Source organism: Crocuta crocuta, unplaced genomic scaffold, assembly GCF_008692635.1.
Source record: "Crocuta crocuta isolate KB4526 unplaced genomic scaffold, BGI_CrCroc_1.0 scaffold24, whole genome shotgun sequence".
Lineage (NCBI taxonomy): Eukaryota > Metazoa > Chordata > Mammalia > Carnivora > Hyaenidae > Crocuta > Crocuta crocuta.
In genome coordinates this window covers 12,048,372-12,069,495 of record NW_027530974.1, presented here as the reverse complement: position 1 = coordinate 12,069,495, position 21,124 = coordinate 12,048,372, and the positions used below count along the sequence as shown (strand labels likewise).

At 40.0% G+C, this 21,124-nt stretch overlaps 1 protein-coding gene across 3 annotated transcripts in view; it reads left to right on the top strand.

Annotated features, from left to right (window-relative positions):
* The window catches only part of RANBP9 (RAN binding protein 9), an 82,442-nt gene that overhangs the window by 8,885 nt on the left and 52,433 nt on the right, over positions 1-21,124 (top strand). For 2 of the 3 annotated variants that reach the window (XM_077770119.1, XM_077770118.1), the window contains exon 2: positions 497-608. The gene's annotated coding sequence lies outside the window, so the exon portion shown is untranslated. Of the gene's footprint in view, positions 1-496; positions 609-21,124 lie in introns of those variants that run through there. The other variant, XM_077770117.1, reaches the window with a different exon arrangement.

Below are 21,124 nucleotides of genomic sequence, written 5' to 3'. Positions count from 1 at the left end.
CCCTCTCCTGCTCATGCTCTCTCTCTCTCTCTCTCTCTCTCTGTCTCTCAGAAAGAAACATTTAAAAAATATAAATAAATAATAATAATACTCTATGATATAGATGCTTCTGGTTTAAAAAATAGACCATTTGACCAAAGAGTGGCAGTAGTATAAATTATATGCAATTTGGATCTAATAAAATTTCATCTTTTTCAAATGCAGCCTTTTTTTTCTCTTAAAAATATAGTCTACCATAAAATATTTAGTTTGGTAGGTTCAATGTGTTCAGATTCTTAAAGTGTATTAAATCTAGTAATAGTGTGAAAAGTCCCATGGCTAACTTGGGCTGTTTTGCATACTGATTTGTGATAATAAATGTTTCATTAAGCCTTTATATGTACTGATGGGAACAAAAATGTATATATCGTTCTAAAAACTGTATGTTTGCTGAATTGCTTAAAATTTTTGTTGAATATCTCATTTGATTTTTTTCCCTTCCCTGTGTCATATGCAGGTCACGGTAAAACCCCCAAAGACGCAGCGTCCGTTCGTGCCACGCATCCGATACCAGCAGCCTGTGGGATTTATTATTTTGAAGTAAAAATTGTCAGTAAGGGAAGAGATGGGTAAGTGTAAATTTTGGTGGGACAGATTGCCGTTCTTGCATAATTATTTTTGTCTTGATTTATTGTAATTATGATGTAATTGGAAAACAGGAATCTTGGAAGTTTTGGCAATTGGTGAAGTAGGACCGGAAGGCTCTGCTGTAGCAGGTTGGATGTAGCTCTAGTTCTACGTAAATACTGGTTGAAGCTAATACCTGAGTTGGTAAAGTACGAGAGTTTCTCTGGTGGGTTTGTCATTAAGTTGGAGAATTGGAATTAAACAACAGAGAGACAGTGACTCATTTTCCATGCCTTGTCTTACACTGCCTTTGTCTGAATTCTGCTGAGAATTTAACTCTTCTCAGAGCTAGTTAACCAGGGCCAAATGGTGATTCATAGGTATTTTATGGGGGTTAGGACTTTAACTTTTGGGCTTAGATCAGGGAAGTGTATGTTCCCATGTTCTCAGCTGGAGGTGATTGGCAGGGATTAAGATGAGGTGTAGTGGCTTCCAGATGAGAGCTCCCTGTAGATTCTGGGGCCAGCTTTTATCGCACTGCTTTTCAACTGTGGTGTGTGTGTATTGTGTATACACACCTCAGAATCACTTAACGGGACTATTGAAACATAGTAGTTTGGGCCTTATCCTGATTCTGGGGCCAGCTTTTATCGCACTGCTTTTCAACTGTGGTGTGTGTGTATTGTGTATACACACCTCAGAATCACTTAACGGGACTATTGAAACATAGTAGTTTGGGCCTTATCCTGATTCTGGGGCCAGCTTTTATCGCACTGCTTTTCAACTGTGGTGTGTGTGTATTGTGTATACACACCTCAGAATCACTTAACGGGACTATTGAAACTAGTAGTTTGGACCTTATCCTAAAAGTTCCTCAGTCACTCTTCTCAGAAGCAGGGCCTAGGCAAGATGGGCATTCTGAGAAAGCTTCGCAGGGAATTCTGGTGAGTATCTCTAGTTAAGAACTAATTACCTTGAATCATTGGACCTATCCTCTGGTACTTTCTGATAACTTCATTGTGGTACCAGAGGTCCCTTTAAAAAAAATTTTTTTTTTTAATGTTTATTTATTTTTGAGAGAGAGACAGAGAGCACAAGCCAGGGGAGGGGCAGAGAGAGGGAAACACAGAATCCCAAGCAGGCTCCAGGCTCTGAGCTGTCAGCACAGAGCCCAATGCGGGACTTGAACTCACAAACTACAAGATCGTGACTTGTGCCACGTCAGACTCTAAACTTATTTAGCCACCCAGGCACTCCCCAGTTTTTTTTTAAGTGTATTTATTTATTTTGAGAGAGAAAAAGCACGAGTGGGGGAGGGGCCCAGAGAGCCTTTAAGGCATCCAGAGTCGTTTGTCCAACTACCAAGATAAACTTACTGGGTGAGTTGACTCAGTTGAGTTATTGAGTAAGTTGACCTGTATTTGAAGTGAATCCTTTAACCTCTCTTAGCGCTTCTTCTGTGTTTAACTGACAAGTCTATTTAATAGATTATCCCTCTGTATTTGTGGAACATTTTTACCATCAGCAATATGGAAAGTGAAACCTTGGAATTCAGTGGTAACTTCTTATTTAACCCCCTAGTTTTCCCAGGTTGATCAAGACAAAGATAAAATCAGAGAAGCCAAGCATAGAGTGGGTGAGAGACCCCAGACTGAAATAAGCACAGGGTTATAATCATTTTTTACTCTGCTGCTGCATACTCAATAAGCCAGTTCTTTTTTTTACTTAAATTATACCATCAACCTCATTAATGCTGGTGTCGCTCACGATGATTCCCAGGGTTCTCTTTACCTTTTTACTCTCCATAGTCTGTCTTTGTGTGATCTTGACCATATATTTTCATGGCTGCAGGTGCCCTGATGCATCTCAACTCTAAACTGCACCTCGTGTTTTTCCCTTGAGCCCCAGACCCATACATCTGACCCGGTGTTTGCATCTGAGGGTCCCACACGCATTCCAGGGTCGCTTGGTCAGAGGTTTCACTAGTGCTGGAAACTTGAGAGCTTCCAGTCTTTCACTTACTCTGTCCATCTCTGTGGCCTCTCCCTTAAGTCGGCTTTGCTCATTTGTCCCCTAAATTACCGAGGTGGTTGGTTCATCCATCTTACTTCAGGTGGTGACTGTTGGCAGTGTTCTTTCAGGCACGATTGTGCCTGTCCCCTTCGAGAGATTGTTTGGTGCACCTGTTGCTTTGAGAACAAAATCTGAAACTTCTTAGCAGGGTCCTTCGTGATGTGACTGACTCCTTTGTAATTTTTCAGTCTCATCTCTCTGTTGCCAGGACCCCTCATTCAATTTTTTTTCTTTACTTTTTAAAATTAGGTGATTTTTACATGTAGTAAAATTGATCATTTGTAGTGTGCGGACCTATAGTTTTGACAGATGTGAATAGTCATGTACCCACCACCACAGTCAGTATACAAGTGGCCTTTGAATGACACAGGTTTGACCCACACGGTGTACTTTATGTGCAGAGAGTTTTTATAACTGCAGAACAGTACTGTAAGTGCACTTTCTCTTCGGGCTTGCTTGCTTTCTCTCTCTCTCCCTCCCTGTCTCTCTGTGTCTCTGTCTCCCTCCCTCTCCCTCTCCCTCTCCCTCCCTCCCTCTCTCTCAGGTGTGTTTATTTGAGAGACAGAGAAAGCATGAGCTGGGGAGGGGCAGAGGGAAAAGAGAGAAAATCCCAAGCAGGCTGCGTGCCACTAGTGTGGAGCCCGATGCAGGGCTCGAACTCACAAACCGTGAGATCATGACCTGAGCCAAAGTCAGACATTTACTCCACTGAGCCACTCAGGTGCCCTCTTGTGATTTTCCTTTTTCTTTTTTTTCCCCCTCTTATGATTTTCTTAATAACATTTTCTTTTCTCTAGTTTACTTTATTATAAGAATATAGCATATCATACATACAGCATACGAGATATTTGTTAACTGTTTATGTCCTTGGTAAGGCTTTCAGGCAACAGCAGGCTTTTAATAATTAAGTTTTGGGGACGTCAAAAGTGATACAGGATTTTCAGCTGTGTGGCAGCAGGGGGGTGGGGGAGTGGGAGGTCGGTGTCCTAGCACCGCCATGGTTCAAGGATGAGTGAAGCAACTGTTCCATCCCCCAGCCCCACCCCAATTCCTTCATACCCTTGTAGACAGTTCTTCCCCATCTCCAGCCCCCTGGCAATCACTGGTTGGTCATCTGTCTCTCTAGTTTAGCTCTTTCTAGAATGGCATAGGCATGGAATCATCGTACGTAGCCTTCTGATTCTGGCAGCCCTCACTTCGTATAAGACATTTGAGATTCGTCCCTGTTGCCTATACTGGTACATCAGTCCTTCCCTTGCCGAGTGTGTGGCTGAGCCAGCCACAGTTTGCTTACCCACTTTTCAGTGGAAGGGCATCTGGGTCGTTGCCGGTTTTAGCAATCAGGGATATAGCCACTGTCAACACTTATGTGCAGGCTTTTGCGTAAACCTGAGTTTTCATTTCATTTGGGTAAATATGTAGGAGTGAGATTGCTGGATCCTGTGTTAGGTGCATTTCTAACTTTATAAGAAACTGCCAAGTTGTTTGTGCAAAGCGGCTGTGCTAGTTTGCATTCCCACCAGCAGTTTGTGAAAGTCGCTGGTGCCTTGCCCCTCGGAGCACTTGGTGTTGTCAGGGGTTTTTTAATTTCAGATTTGTAGCCATTGCAGTAGGTATCTGGTAGATTCTTGTCGTGGTTTTCATTTACACTTCCCTGATGGCTAATGATGGTAAAGAATCTTGAATTCTCATCTGTCCCCCGCTTTAACAAACTCCAGAATTCCTTTATTTTGATTTTTAAATCATTTGTCAGCCACCGTGGAAGCGGTTAAGAAATGGCTTTCAAATATACTTAAAAATCCTGAATTGAGTGGAAAGTTTTGTTGGGCAGTTTTCACTTTGTCATTCGCGCCAGTTAACTTCAGGGTCCTTCTGCCCCACGTCTCTGCCACGCGCTGGAAGGCTACCTGGGCAAGCGGTGACTCTCCGTTTCCACTGCAGTGTGGGCAGACGCGTGGGGAAAGTGGGATGCTGAACACAGTGGAATCAACAGAAAATGAGCCCACAGAGGGCTGTTTTTTTTTTTTTAATATTGGTGTATTTTTGAGAGAAAGGAGTGTGAATGGGGAGGAGAGGCAGAGAGAGGGGGACAGAGGATCTGAAGCGGCTCTATGCTGTCAGCACAGAACCCTACGTGGGGCTTGCACTCACAAACCGCGAGATCATGACCTGAGCCAAAGCCAGGCGCTTAACCGACTGAACCACCTGGGCGCCCCAACAAGGATCTGTCTTTAATCAGAATCAGCATCTTTGAAAAATGCATTGGGTAGTTAGCGTAGTACCACAGTTCACTGTACGTGCTAGCCACGGATTTCCTGTTCTGTCTGCAGACTCTTTCCTGCCTTTTTTTTAAAAAATATTTATTTATTTTTGAAAGAGAGAGAGTTTGAGCGGGAAAGGACAGAGAGAGAGGGAGACACAGAATCTGAAGCAGGCTCCACGCTCTGAGCTGTCAGCACAGAGCCCGATGTGGGGCTTGAACCCACCAACCGTGAGATCATGACCTGAGCCGAAGTCGGACGCTTAACCGACTGAGCCACCCAGGCGCCCTCTTTCCTTCCTTCTTACTTTCACCTTCTCTTGTCCCTTTACCCTTTGCCCAGCTTAACTAATTACTCTTCAACCCTAGTTTAAAGATTCCTTTTTCGTGGTACTTTCTTCTCCCCCAAATAGGATTATGCCTTTAATAATCTTCATTTACATTTTGGCCAGACTGTAATTATAATATCTATACTGTTTTCCCCTTGTCTGCCTACTGGTGATACAAACTGCAGAATCAAGGCTAAGGGACTATTTTAATGTGTCTGTAACTCTAGTACTTCATCCACAGCTAGCATTCATATGAATGAGTGAGAAACAGTACTTATCTCCTGTTCTTGGAGAAATCTGTTGTTTTCTTTGGGCAGATGTTACTTATCTTTCTGGCATGCTTTTTGAACAAAGTTCTAGGTCTAACTCCATGTTTTCGGAAGGGAAGCATGATTCATTTATGGAAGAAAAGCAAGTCATGTTGCTAATTTTGGCAAGTAATGTCTTTCTGGAGATGTATTTAACTGCTTCCAGAGAACTAAAAATTCCTAAAATCCCAACATCTTTATAAAGAATGGACCAGAAAGAGCAGCTGTTACTTTTCATTTGCAGTGCTGTGTGCTAATCTGAGATTTGGTTATGCTTAATTTGAAATTTAATTGTCTTTTAAACAGTGTGTTTATCCAGGATTAGAGCAGGTAAATAAATATTTAGATACAAGACTTTGTCTTAAGATAAATTGATGAATGTAGCAAGTTTCCTCATGACATAGCATGAGTTGAGTATGAGTTACCTCTTAATTTGTGTTACGCATTATTTCTGGGTCTGCTTTGGAAAATTAGGAATACGGCTATGATAATTGTTACTTGTATTTTATTGCCTAAGGAATAAGGCTTGAAGGAAGCCTTTTATTGAGTGAAAGAAATAATATATTTTGGTGTTTGCCTTAGATTTTCATTTAAACATTTTGCATATGTTCAGGAAAATAAGCTTATTTATTGGGACACAAGAGCCTAAGTTTTGTAATTAATTTAAAAATAAATTTTGGAAAAAACAAAAAAGATTTTGAATACTTTTTATAACAAAAGGTTAAATCACCTGTCGCCTTACTTGCATAACTCTTTTTTAGGAGTTATATAACTTTAATAAATATATTTAAATAAACTTTAAAGATATCTAAGGCCATATATTTATGTTGTGTTCTCGTTAATGATTGTTGACTATCAAGATTAATTTTTCAAAGCTGTGTCTCATGAATGTACTTTCAATACAGGAATTTCATTCAAGTTTTAAATTATCCGTACTAATATAGGCAGTGAAGATTCAGTCAACTTTTTTTAATGTTTTTTATTTATTTCTGAGAGAGAGACAGCGTGAGCAGGGGAGGGTCAGAGAGAGAGGGAGACACAGAATCTGAAACAGGCTCCAGGCTCTGAGCTGGCTGTCAGCACAGAGCCCGACGTGGGGCTTGAACTCACTGACCACAAGATCATGACCTGAGCTGAAGCCGGACGCTTCAACCGACTGAGCCACCCAGGCGCCCCTGATTCAGTCAATTTTAAGTGTGAGAGGTGATAAACTATTTATTTGAATTATAATTTATTAGGAATATGGTATTTTTTAGCTTTTCAAGCGAAATATTGAGGCCATTCTGCCAGTAATGCAAGAGAAACCAGCAGGTAATCCGGCCTCTGTTCTCTTCCTAAATTCTTCTGCTAATAACAAAGTGCAGTCCATAGAGTGTTCCTTCTATGCTTGCTGACTTTCTGGATTATTTCTTGAGAGTGTGGAAAAGAAAGTCCTCTTTTCCTGTTTAGTTTTAAAAGGCTTTAAAAAGGTCTTTCCTTCTGGTTTCAATGGGTGATAAGCAGCAAATGGAAACACAGATGGAAAAAGTAAAGCATCAAGTAAGCAACGTATTTATTAACTTAGCAAATATATATTGCACATGTGTGATGTTTGAACACATGTGACATGTGATGTGTCAGGCATTGTCAGCAGCTGGATATAAACACACAATTATTTTTTTTATCCCCATCTTGGCCATAGTTTCTAGACGACATTGAATGAACTAAATGTGCGTCCTTGCCCTCCAAGAATAGCAAATGCGTTGGAGAAGACAGTGGGGTGGGGTAAGCAGGAGACCTATACAAATCCCTCAAAATTAAGATATACTAGTCACGTTAAGAACAAGGGATTATATGGGAGAACTGAGGAGAGAGTAATTAATTCCAGCTCAAGGAAGCAGACTTATAAAGGAAGGTATTGTCGATAGGCTATTACAAAATGAGTAAGAATTTGAGACGCTCCTTTGAGGAAAAATACTCCAGACTGTGACCGGGCGGGACCGGTCGCCTGGGAGGAGTGGAACTGTGCGCTGTCTTTGGCCAAGGTATGTGGCTCCATATTGTTGGAGACCTAAGGGATTATTATAGTGAAGAGTTCCCAGAAGTAAGAATGGAAACAGATTCTGAAGAGCACTGGTGGTAGTTCTGAGGTGGAAGGTGCTAGGGAGCCGTGATACTGATCCCTGTTTCAGAAGGGCGGTGCTGACTGGGGTGGGGGTGTGTTGGATGTGGTGTGTGGTGGCAAAATGAAGGATGCCTCCGCGTAGGAGTTCGGGTATGAGGCTGGTGCCTAGGCATGGATTGTGATAGAGATTTAAAAAAGCAATAGAGAGGGGCGCCTGAGTGGCTCAGATAGTTGAGCGTCCGACTTCAGTTCAGGTCATGATCTCACAGTTCATGAGTTCGAGCCCCATGTTGGGCTTACGGCTGTCAGGGTGGAGTCTGCTTTGGATCCTCTGTCCCCGTCTCTCTCTGCCCCTCCCATGTCCCCCGTTCACACACTCTCTCAAAAATAAACATTAAAAAAAACAGAGGAAGAGGCAGTGGTTTAATTTGGGGGGGGGTACCTATTATGTGCTAGGAACCTTGGGGTTATGAAGACGGACAGGGTCCCTGCCCTCCAGAAGTTCTCAGGTAAGAAGGGACGTGGACAGGTCCATCAGTTGTTAAATATAGTATAAAACACATGTGGTAACAGGTACGTGAACAAACTGGAGGAGAAGCATGATGGAGGAAGTGAGCAACTCTATCGGAAGATAGGGCGGGGAGCCCCCCTGGAGGCCTTGCTTATAATTATGGAAAAGGAGAGTTAAATCTGAGCCTCTCACTTCCCTGTCCTTTAGCCCTCATTTGCCCTCCTTAGACTGATTTCCTGGAGATTCCCCCTCCCAGAGAGAGTCTGTGAGCAGAGCTTTTAAACACATAGCTATTTTATGGGGCGCCTGGGGGGACTCAGTCGGTTGAGTGTCTGACTTCAGCTCAGGTCACAATCTCATGGTGCGTGAGTTTGAGCCGTGCTCCGGTTTTCTGTTGTCAGCGCCCAGCCTGCTTCAGATCCTCTGTCCCCCTCTGTCTCTGCCCTTCCCCTACGTTCTCTCAAAAAGATAAATAACATTTAAAAAAAAAAAAGATGAATAGCTGTTATAGAAACTGATTAGTTACTTTTGCCCAGAAATGTGTCCTTTGGATTGGACAGGTGGAGATTTGAACAGTGGGTCTGCCACGTGTGCTTTTGGGGGGAACTCTGGTTCCTCGGCTGTAAAATGGAAATCATAGTGCCAGCCTCATGGGATTAGTAGTTCACTGAAAACACTTACAAGAGTGCCTGGTGCACATGCTTGATGCTGCTGCCGCTGGCGGGGAAGGAGCAGAACAAAGTTTTGTGGGAAGATCCTGTGCAGAGATGACCAGGAAGGGACTTCTGATGCTAATGTGCATTGCCCTTCCTCTTTCAGGTGCTAGTTGTAAGCAAGGGAACGATAAATGCTTAGATTTGCATTTTACAGAGGTCACTCTGGTGGTAATACAGAAAGTAGATCTGAAACTGACATGGAGAAGACCATTTGCCCTATTATGATTTTGACTTGCGGGCTTAATCTGTGTAAGGGAGTTGGTGAGCACCTAGACGTGGTCAGCTATTAGAACATGAGAACATGGAAGAAACAAAAACAACCTTAATTGGGGGGAGGGGATGGCAAGGGTGGGTTTTGAGAGAGAAGGAATTGAGGACACCTTCCAGGTTTCTGGAGACTAAACAAAATAAGTACTGGAAGGAGGTTGAGCTTTGAAGTTGCAGATGACGGGAACAGTGTTTGAACTGCAGTGGGACAGCCAGATGATTGATTACTAATAAAGCTGTGGGGTTTTCTGAAAGAGAGCAGAGCTATAGGTGGATTTTGGAGTCCAGGATGTGAGTTGTTAAAGCCTTAGGGACCGACATGATCACCCACGTACGTATGTAGCGTAAAGAAAAGCTGAGGATGGACACTTGGAACGCTGTGTTTATTGGCTGTAAAAATTGGAGGACAGAGATCTAGTTGAAGGTTCTAAGAAGGAATGGTAAGAGAGAAGGGAGATGGGAGACCGTATTGTGCCAGCAGCCAAGAAAGTGAATAAAACCTCCGGAGAGCTGAAGTGGCCACCGTTTGTGTCTAGCAGTTTCCTTGAAGTCGGGACAGAAGCGGGTGCAGTCCGTCAGTTCTGGGGGTGCAGGATGGAGACCGTGGAGCCTGTAGGCTGTAGAGCCGGGCTGCTGTTGTGGGAACCCATCCTCTGTCCATTCAGCAAAATCATATGCTGCTAACTGAAAAATTCAGAGAGTACAGAAGAAAAATGAGGAAGAAAATTATTATCTCGTATAATCGCTATTAATCATCCAACTTGTTTCCTTCTAGTTTTTTAGATCATACTCTTTTATATTTTAAATATGATTATTCTCTACTTACTGATTTTTATACCTGTCTTATTATTGATTTCCTTATTCGTATTTATTATTACATATTTCTTACACAGTTATACTCATTTTCCTATAAGATTAAAAACCCCGGACATCTTTTTTCTGGTTCCTTTACTTTTTGGCGGCAACATAGTTTATCGTACCTATATTAAGGCACATCCACAGCTGTCCTCCTCTTATTTAACTCCTTTCACTATTATAAATAATTTTTACACATGAAATCTGCCTGTTTCCTTGGGAAAGATTTCTTAAAGTAGAATTATTGGATCAAAGGAAAAGATACACACATTTTTGAGGCGTATGACACAGTGGCCAAGTTACTTTCCAGAAAGAGGAGTCCAGCTTCCTTGTAGGCGCGAGAAACTTAGTCGTATGAATCAGTTCATGAGAAGGGTCACTGCTGTGTCCGAAAAAGGATTGAGGGAGTGAGTTCCTTTGCTTAGTGGGTGGAATTGGGATTTTAAATAAATTAGGAATACAGGATGGAATTTGGAATTGATTAGAATGTATATATCTCTGCTTAGGGAAGCCTTTCTTGACAGTGTTTCTTCCTCCCCACTAGGTCAGGCTTCTGCCTGGGACTGTGTGCTGCCCCTTCCTAGCACTTTGTCATATTCATAATTGTTTAAGGTCTGTCTTCCCCATGAGAGTGTCCGCTCCATGAGAGCACAGACTTTGTCTGTTTCGCAGCTTGCTCTCTGCTGCCCTCCCCGCCCCCATACTTATCAGTAGATAGTCTGTGATCAGAGAAGTAAAAGTATTGAGGAACTCTGAGATGTAAAACCAGGAATTTGTGGGGCGCCTGGGTTGCTCCATCAATTAAGCATCTGACTTTGGCTCAGGTCATGATCTCACGGTTCTGTGGGTTCGAGCCCTGTGTTGGTTGGGCTCTGACAGCTCAGAGCCTAGAGCCTGCTTTGGATTCTGTGTCTCCGTCTCTCTGCCCCTCCCCTACTTGTGCGCTCGCTCGCTCGCTCTCAAAAATAAACATTAAAAAAATTTAAAAAATAATAAAACCAGGAATTTGTTGTGAAGCAGTTTACATACTCAATACCATTTTTTCTCTATGTACTTAGCAGATTAGGGAGGAAAGTTGAATTGTATGATTGATGCAGGTTGGGAATTGGAAGAATATTTACAGTAGACTGGGTTTACTGGTGAGGGAGTAATTAAATGGCCAGTTTTAGGGGTACCTGACTGGCTCACTTGGAGCATGTGACTCTTGACCTCAGGGTTGTGAGTTCAGGCCCTATGTTGGGCGTGGAGCCTACCTTAAATAAATAATTAATTATACAAAATAAATAGCCAGTTTGAGTTCAGGCTGAGTAATGAAGAAATGGAATCAGTGAGGAGCTGATAAGCTCCGACAAAATGGAGAGACGTATATATTGCCGTCTTTAGTGAGGTTTCAGCAGACAGACGCGTGGCAGGTCCCTGAGCTGGGACCGCTGCAGATGCTCGGTTGGATGTCGCAGTGAAGGACAGCTTACGTAAAGAGAAAGCAGAGGGATTCGGGGTCTGTCCCGCTCACTCCTGTATCCACCACATTTAGAGCAGTGCTGGGCCCAAAGTCGGTGCCGGAGGAGTGTGTGGACCGAGTGGAGGTAGATAGGGACGCAATGTCTTTTCATCTGTATCCCCCCAGCTCTGCCTTGGGTAGGGTAGGTACGTATTGGGAATTGATGGTGTGATTTGGTTGCTACTTTTACCTGCTTTATGAAAAGACCAGAGCTTTTGGGAGCTGTATTTGTGGTGGTGAGGTCCTTTTTAACAAAGGCCCCGGGGGATATGGGAAGTGTGACATGGAGATACTGCACCCATTGCGTTTCTCAAATTCTTCTTTTTTTTTTTTTCTTTTTTTTGGTTTGAGAGAAAGAGGGACAGAGTGCGAGCAGGGGAGGGGCAGAGAGAGAGGGAGACACAGAACCTGAAGCAGGCTGCTGTCAGCACAGAGCCCGACACGGGGCCCAAACCCACGAACCATGAGATCTTGACTTGAGCCGAAGTCAGCCGCTTAACCGACTCAGCCACCCACGCGCCCCCATCTCAAATTATTCTTGAGTTGGTTTTCTTCAGTGTAATGAATCTCAGATCATCCTTACCCCCTACTCCATCCCAGCAAATGCATATGAATTTTTCAAGAGTTTTTTTTTTTTTGAAGCAAAAGGTAACACATTCTTAATGTAAAAGAAGTCAATCAAGCCAATCCTGTGAAGTAGAAAAAAGCAGCATAACTATTTTTAAAAGATTTGCAGTCCTACCACCCATACATACTAAAGTGCAGTTGACATTTTGTGGTGAGCTTTCCAGGACTTTTTTTTCCCTCTATTCAAACAAATTTTAACATTACTCTAAAAAAAAAGAAAAAAGACTTAAGATGTATTTGTATAATAAAATATATTATTTTTGTGTATCCCACTACTTACATGTTCACTTTAGAATGAGTTTAATGAAAAATTCAGAGAGAAAACCTCTCTTTAATAATGTCTTAAAAATACCCGTAATCTTTCAATGTAACTGTAAGGTTGCATAGCTTTGTCGTAATGAATATATTACCTGAGGTCCTACTTCACTTTTTCAGAACGAGAAAACCAGTTTGTTTATGCTGATCTCAGAGTGCTTGCTGTTCGCCGACTGCTAGAATCATTTAGGTGAAATTAAACGAATGTCAGAATGAGAAAGCGGTCTGTTGGTCTTGGACCCTTTGACTCTTCCTGGACGCCCTGGAGTCGGGGCGGGTTGTTGAGGAGCAGGAGCGGTAGAAGCCTTTGAAGCGATGGCGGAGCAGCCCTTGTTCTCGGATGGAAGCGTGGGCTGGTTTAACGTTGAGCCTCATCCCAGTGTTTCCGTGTTGGTGATGTAGACAGCACGCGTTTTGAGCAGTTTTCCTCTCCGACGTTTTCAGACACACAGAAGAGTTCAGTGAATACCCATGTACACGGCACCTAGGTCTTAGGGTTAGGACTTGGCTGCATTTGCTTCCTCACAGATCTGTCTAGCCCTCAGTCTCTCTTATTTAGTGCATTTCAAAGTAAGTTGCAGTTCTCAGATCAGTTTTACTTGAATTCTCTAATTTTACACTTGTATCTTTTTTTTTTCTTAATCTGAAAGTCTTCACTTTCTAGGTTATTGACGTAATTTTTCATTTGTTTTGTACTGCAGCATAGCTATATATATATTTTTTAATATTTATTTTTTGAGAGAGACAGAGTGCGGGCCGAGGAGGGGCAGAGAGAGAGGGAGACACAGAATCCGAAGCAGGATCCAGGCTCTGAGCTGTCCGCACAGAGCCTGGTGCGGAGCTTGAACTTAGCAAACCCTGAGATCATGACCTGAGCCGAAGTCGGACGCTTAACTGACAGAGCCACCCAGGCGCCCCCATAGCTATATATTTCTAAATTAAAATACCAGTATCATTACTCAAAAGAATATTGGTTATCATATGATGTCTTTATAGTTTTGTATTGTGTTTCGAATATGTCCTATTAGGGATAGATACTCAAGATACTGTGCTCTAAAGTCCCGTGAAGTAATTCTTTTCACTGTGTTACTACAACTCTCTTGACATATTATTGGCTTCATTTATTTAAATTTCTTCGGTTTCAAGGGGTTTCTTTCTTTTTTCTTTTTGTTTTCTGTAATTCTGTAAAACCTTTAAACATTTGCCTCATTCCAAAATTAAAACTGTACAAGAAGGTGCCTTACAGAAGTGTCATATCACCTGGGGCATCTTCCCCAGTCCGCAGGTAATCATTTTTTAGCTGCTGGTTTATCTTTCCATTATTTTTTTTGAAAATACATTTGGCCCTTGAACAGTACAGGGTGCAAGGGCTGCTGACTCTCCGTGCAGTTGAAAATATGTAATTTTGGGATTTTTTTGTTTTGTTTTTTACCTGATCAAAAGTTACTTTTTGCCCGGAATGTTGTATAAATTTGGAGAGGGCTGGTCTTTTTTTTCAACACTGTTGACCCGCAGTGTTACGTTAGCGTCAGGCGTACGGCCCCGGACCTTTGGCTGTGCCCCCCACAAGCCTAGCTACCATCTTACACCCCGCAGTGCTCTTGCGGCATTATTGACTGGATTCCCTATTTTGTACCTTTCATTCCCGTGACTCAGTCATATAACTGGAAGCTTGTATCTCCCAGTCCTCTTGCTCATTTTGCCCATCATGCCACCCGTCTGCCCTCCGGCACCCATCAGTTTTTCCTCTCAATTTATGGGTCTGTTTCTGCTTTTTGTTTGTTCATTTGCTTGTTTTGTTTTTTTTTTTTTTAGATCCTACATATAAATGAAGTGGTGTTTGTCTTTGGCTTATTTCACTTAGCACGATACCTGCTAGGTTCATCCATGCTGGCAAATGGCAAGATCTCATTTTTCTTAATGGCTGAGTAGTAGTCCATGTGTGTATCCATTCTGTATGTGTGTATCCTGTTTTCTTTATCCATTCATCTGCTGGCGGACATTTAGGTTGCTTCGATATCCTGGTCGTTGTAAATAATGCTGCAATTAACATATGGGTGCATGCATCTTTTTGAATTAGTGTTTTTGTTTTCTTTGGTAAATATCCATTCATAACTGGGATTATTGAATCACATGGTATTTCTGTTTTTAATTTTTTAAGGAACCTCCATACTGTTTTCCACAGTGGCTATACCAGTTGCATTCCCAGCAGAGGTATATGCGGGTTCCCTTTTGTCTGCATCCTCAGCAGCATCTGTTGTCTTTTTGCTTTTAGCCATTCAGACAGATGTAAAATGATACCTCATTGTGGTTTTGGTGTTCTTTTCCCTGATGATGAGTGATGTTGAGCATCTTTTCTTGTGTTTGTTGGGACATCTGTAGGTCTTCTTTGGAAAAATAGCTATTTAGGTCCTCTGCCCAGTTTTTAATTGGATTATTATTCCTGCCCCATTCTGTACACATTCCTTACATATATATTTTTTGAATATTAACCCCTTATCAGATACGTTATATACAGATAACTTCTCCCATTCAGTAGATTGCCCTTTCGTTCTTTTGGTGGTTTTCTTTACTATGCAAAAGCCTTTTAATTTTAGTGTAGTCCCAACAGTTTACTTTTGCTTTTGTTTCTCTTGTCTGAGGATACCTGTCTAGAAAATGTTGCTAATAAGGCCAATGCCAGAGATTCTTCCCTATCTTTTCTTCTAGGAGTTTTATGGTTTCAAGTCTTGCATTTAGGTCTTAATCCATATTGAATTTATTTTTCTTTTTGGTATGAGAAAGTGGTCCACTTTCATTCTCTCGCATGTCTCTGTCCAGTTGTCCCAGCACCATTTAATGGAGAAACTGTTTTTCCCATTGTATATTCTTGCCTCCCTTGTCATAGATTAATTGACCACAAAAACATGAGTGTATTTCTGAACCTCTATTCTATTTCATCATCTGTGTGTCTATTTTTGTGCCACCATACTGTTTTGATTACTATCTTTTTTTTATTAATTAAAAAAAAATTTTTTTTACATTTATTTCTGAGAGAGAGAGAGACAGAGCACAAGTTGGGGAGGGACAGAGAAAGAATGAGACACAGAGTCCGAAGCAGGCTCCAGGCTCTGAGCTGTCAGCACAGAGCCCGACATGGTGCTCGAACTCACAAACTCTGAGATCATGACCTGAGCCACCCAGATGCCCCTGATTACTGTTTTTTGTAGTATATCTTGAAATCTGGGATTATCATACCTCTAGGTTTGTTCTTCTTTCTCATGATTGCTTTGACTACTCAGGGTCTTTTGTAGTTCCATACAAATTATAGTGCTTGTATAATTTCTGTGAAAAAAGCTGTTGGTATTTCGATAGAGATTACACTGAATCTGTAGATTGCTTAGGGTAGTATGGACATTTTAACAATATTAATTCTTCCAATCTATGAGCATGAGCTGTCTTTCCATTTGTTTGTATCATTTTCAGTTCTTTCACCAATGTTTTATAGTTTTCAAGAGCACAGGTCTTTCACTTCCTTGGTTAAGTTTATTCCTAGATATTTTATTTTTTGATACACTTGGAATTGTTTCTTATTTTACTTTTTTATTACTTTATAGAAATAACCAATTTCTCTGTGTTAATTTTGTATCTTTCAACTTTACTCAATTCTTGGTGGAGTTTTTAGGATTTTTCTATGTATTAGTATCATGTCATCTGCAAATAGTGACAGTATAACTTCTTTCTTGCTAATTTGGATGCCATTTAGTGTGTGTGTGTGTGTGTGTCTGTCGGTCTGTCTGTGTGTCTGTGATTGCTTTGACCAGGTCTGTCTGTCTGTCTGTGTGTCTGTGATTGCTTTGACCAGGTCTTCTCTTCTAGGACTAGTTGAATAAACATGGCCAGAGTGGATATCTTAAAGAAAAGTACTTGGTTTTTCACCATTGAATATGATGTTAGCTCTGGGTTTTTTATATATGGTCTTTATTATGTTAATATATCCTCCCTCTAAACTCACTTTCTTGACATTTCTTACCATAAACAAATGTTGAATTATGTCAGGTGCTTTTTCTGCTTCTATTGAGAGGACCATATGATTTGTATTCTTTCTCTTATTAATGTGGTGTTATCACGTTGATTGGTTTGTGTATATTGAGCCATCTTTGTTGCATTCCTGGAATAAATCCCATTGATCATCATGGTGAATGATCCCTTTAATGTATTGCTGAATGTGGCTTGCTGATATTTTGTTGAGGAAATTTGTATCTGTGTTCATCAGGGATATTGGCCTATAGTTTTCTTTTTTTTTTTGGTAGTATCTTTGTCTGGTCTTTGACATCAGGGTAATGCTGGCCTTGTAGAATGCATTTGTAAGCTTTCCTTCTTCTTCTAAGTTTTAGAATAGTTTGAGGAAAATAGGTACCAATTCTTTAAATGTTTTGTAGAATTCATCTATGAATCCATCTGGTCTTGGACTTTTGTTTGCTGAGGGTTCTTTGATTACTGATTTAATTTTGTTACCAGTAACTAGTCTGTTCAGATTTTCTGTTTCTTCCTGATTCAGTTTTGGAAGATTGTATGTTTCTAGGAATTTCTCTTTTTTATAGGTTGTCCAGTTTGTTGGCTTATTATTTTTTTGCAGTAATCTCTTAATAATCCTTTATATTTCTGTAGTGTTGGTTGTTACTTCTCTTTCATTTCTGATTTTATTTTATTCCTTCCTCTTTTTCTTGATGAATCTACTTAGAGGTTTATCAATTCTATTTTTCTTTTCAGAGAACCAGCTCTTGGTTTCTTTGATCTTTTCGTGTGTGTGTGTGTGTGTGTGTGTGTGTGTGTGTGTGTGTGTATTTCATTTATTTTTGCTCTTCTGATCTTTATTATTTCCTTTCTTCTACTAACTTCAGGCTTTGTTCTGTTTCTAGTTCCTTTGGGTGTAAGGTTAGATTGTTTATTTGAGATTTTTTTGTTTCTTAAGGTAGGCCAGTATCACTACAAATTTCCCTCTTTGAATTGCTCTTGCTGTGTCCCAGAGATTTTGGTCTATTGGGTTTCCATTTTTATTTCATGTGTCTCCATGTATTTCTTGTTTTGCTTCTTTGATTTCTTCCTTGACCCGTTGGTGGTTTAGTAGCATGTTATTTAGCCTCCATGTGTTTGTGTACTTTCCAGTGTTTTTCTTGTGATTGATTTCTAGTTTTATACTGCTGTGGTCAGAAGAGATGCATGATATGATTTCAGTATTCTTAAATTTATAGAGACTGTTTTGTGGCCTACCATGTGATCTATCCTGGAGAATGTCTGATGTGTACTTGAAAAGAATGTGTGTTTTGTTGTGTTTGGATGGATGTTCTGTATATATCTAAGTCCATCCTAGTCAGTGTGTCATTCAAAGACACTTTTCTTACTGATTTTCTGTCTGGATGATCTTTTAGTGTAAGTGGGGTGTTAAAGTGGACTATTACTGTCTGCTTCTCCCTTTCTGTATCTGTTAACATTTGCTTTATGTATTTAGGTGCTCCACTGTTGGGTGCATAGCTATTTACAATTGTTATATCCTCTTATTGGATTGGTATCTTTTTTAATATGTAGTATCCTTCTTTGTCTCTTATCAAAATCTTAGTTTTATTTTTTTATTTTCATTTTTGGGTGACTGACCCACCCGAGAACCTGCACAGTCTTCATTTTTTAAAGTCTGTTTTGTCTGATAGAAGTATTGCTACTGTAACTTTTGACTCCCCAGAACCTTAACTGCTAATAGTCTACTGTTGACCAGATATTGTCACCAATAACACAAACAGTTAATCAACACATACTTTGTATCTCTATTATATGTTGTATTCATACAATAGAGTAAGCTACAGAAGAGGAAATGTTATTAAAACCATAAGGAAAAGAAAGTACATTCACAGTACTGTAATATAAAATATCCATGTATAAGTGGATCCATGCAGTTCAAACCCGTGTTGTTCAGGGTCAGCTGTATAACTGAATATGCCTTAGAAAACTGTGAACAAATAACACAAATAAATGGTGACTGCAGTTGCCTCTAGGTAGGGGAAGTGGTTAGCTGGAGATAGGAGTGAAAGGAAGCTTGAAACATTTTTATCACTTCTGAATTTTGTTTTTCATGATGTGGTCTGTTTTCATTGCTCTCTTTTGGGGGAAAGGTTATTTAGTTTTACATTTAGAAGTTAATTTTATACTAATATTTACAGTCCCCCCTTTTTAAGATAGTCTCTTTTGTGAGCAATAACGAAATCAGCTAGTAACCTCTTCTTCACTTCCCCTCTCTCCCCTACTATCTTTTGTTGTTGTTTTTTGGCATTTAAAAATTTATTACTGATTTACATGCAGTAAAATCCACTTTGAGGGAAGGGGATGTATGGTTCTGTGAGTTTTGGCAAATGCATAAAATCATGTAACTACCACTGCAGTCAAGATACAGAGCTATTCCCTCACCTCTCTAAATTCCTTCTTACTACCCCTTTATAATCAAATCTTCCTCCCACCCTTAATTTTTGGCAATCACTGATCTGTTTTCTATACTTATATATTTTTATTTGAAACCATAATGTCTTATAAATGTAACCCTTTGAGTATGATTTTTCTTTTCAGTTAGCATGATGCATTTAAGATTTATGTAGGTAGTCCAGTTTATCAGTAGTTGGGGTTTTTTTTTTTTTTTTTTTTTTTGTGGGCAAACTCTCCTCCATTTTGTTAGTTGTACTATATCTACATGGTGTAAAAGCACATAATAGTTTGCATCCACAACTCTGTTACCTCATCATTTAGTGTTAGTTACAAATTCAGTATGTTTAATAATTTAGTACCAGACTTTATGCCAAAGCTTCTCTTAGGGTTTGTTTTTGTTTTTGGTTTTGGTTGTCTGAAGGTCATTCTTTACTAGAGAACTCAGAAAGAGCTCGTGGGAACAATATTATTTGTCCTTTTTGGTTCATAACTGTGACCATTACACTCATTTTATTTGAAGATTTGACTGGATATAAAGCCCCTGCCTATATTTTCTTGAGTTCCATAGACTTGGATGTGCACCATCATTGTCAGAGTTTTAGGCTGTCTTTTTTTTCCTTAGGAGAAAATCAGTCTTTTACTTGGATGGCCAAAAGGTTTTTCTTTGAAGAGCCAGTACTGAATATATCTTGGTGTTAACCTTCATGTATGACCTTAAATAATAATTTCAAGTTGTCTTTTATTTTGGAAAGGTTTAGTGTATGATGACTTTCATTCAGTATTTGTCCTGTTCCATTACATAGGTTTCTTTTTTAAGGACACCAGTCATGATGGTGTGTTGGATCTTTTTGCCTAACTTCTATATCATTTGCTCACAAGACCTTTTACTTTCCTTCTTTGTTTATTTAGAAGATTGTTCTGTTCCATCTTTTTTTGTTTAACTTTTAAAAAACGTTTTGTTTATTTTAGAGAGAGCTAGCATGAGTGGGGGAAGGGCAGAGACAGAGGTTGACACAGAATCTGAAGCAGGCTCCAGGCTCTGAGCTGTTAGCAGAGAGCCCAATGCGGGCCTCAGACTTGTTAACCATGAGACCATGACCTGAGCTCAAGTTGGACGTATTTAGGTGCTCCAGTGTTGGATGCATAGCTATTTACAATTGTTATATCCTCTTATTGGATTGATATCTTTTTTAATATGTAGTATCCTTCTTTGTCTCTTATCAAAGTCTTAGTTTTATTTTTTTAAACTTCACTGAAATATTTCCACAGGAGCATATGCAACTTCTGATGAAATGTTTTGTTTAATTTTACAGCACTATATGAATCACCAGTTGGGTATATATCTGCAGTTTACTGTTCATAGTTGAAAGTAGTTAGATTTTTTTCTTTCACATAAAGAAGAAATGGGTGGTATGTTCTTATCTTTTAGATTGGTACCTGTGAGTTGCAGATAAGTGTCCTGAGTTTCTATATAGAAAGAGATATCCCAGTGTATCTTGAAGCAGTAATTACTCTCTTTTTGTGCTCTTAATGTAAAGGTTTTTCTTTTTTAAAGTGTATTTATTTTGAGAGAGAGAGAGAGAGAGGAGAATGGGGTGTGGGGGCCAGAGAGAATCCCAAGTAGGATCCATGCTGTCACCGCGGAGCCTGATGTGGGGCTCGATCCCACGAACCATGAGATCATGACCTGAGCCGAAATTAAGAGTCGGATGCTTAACTGACTCAGCCACCCAGGGGCCCTTAAGAGTCTTATTTTATTATATTCATTATGCCATCTGACAGAAATAAGACATATTAGTTCAAAAGATATTAAGTAATTTTCAAGTCTTGTAAGACTAAAGATCCCTCTTGTACCTAAGAGTAACATAAAGAAACTATTCAGAATTTGAAATTTTAAAATTCAGCATCAAACAAGGAATTTGATTGGTTACCATTATACCCACTAGATTAAATGCTTAATGAAAAACTAACATTTAGTGTAATTTGAAATTTTCTTTATTTCTGAAATTCATGAACACTTTTGTTAAGAAATCACATTGATAAGATCACTTTTGAGTTTCAAACAAGGCAGTGGTTAAATGAATTCTTGTAATTAAATTAAGATTAGATCTTAATTAAAATTAAATTAAAAGCCACCTCCTATCTCATATGACAGAAACATCTAGTTCATCCATCATTCTGAAACCGCCAGAAGTTGAATTA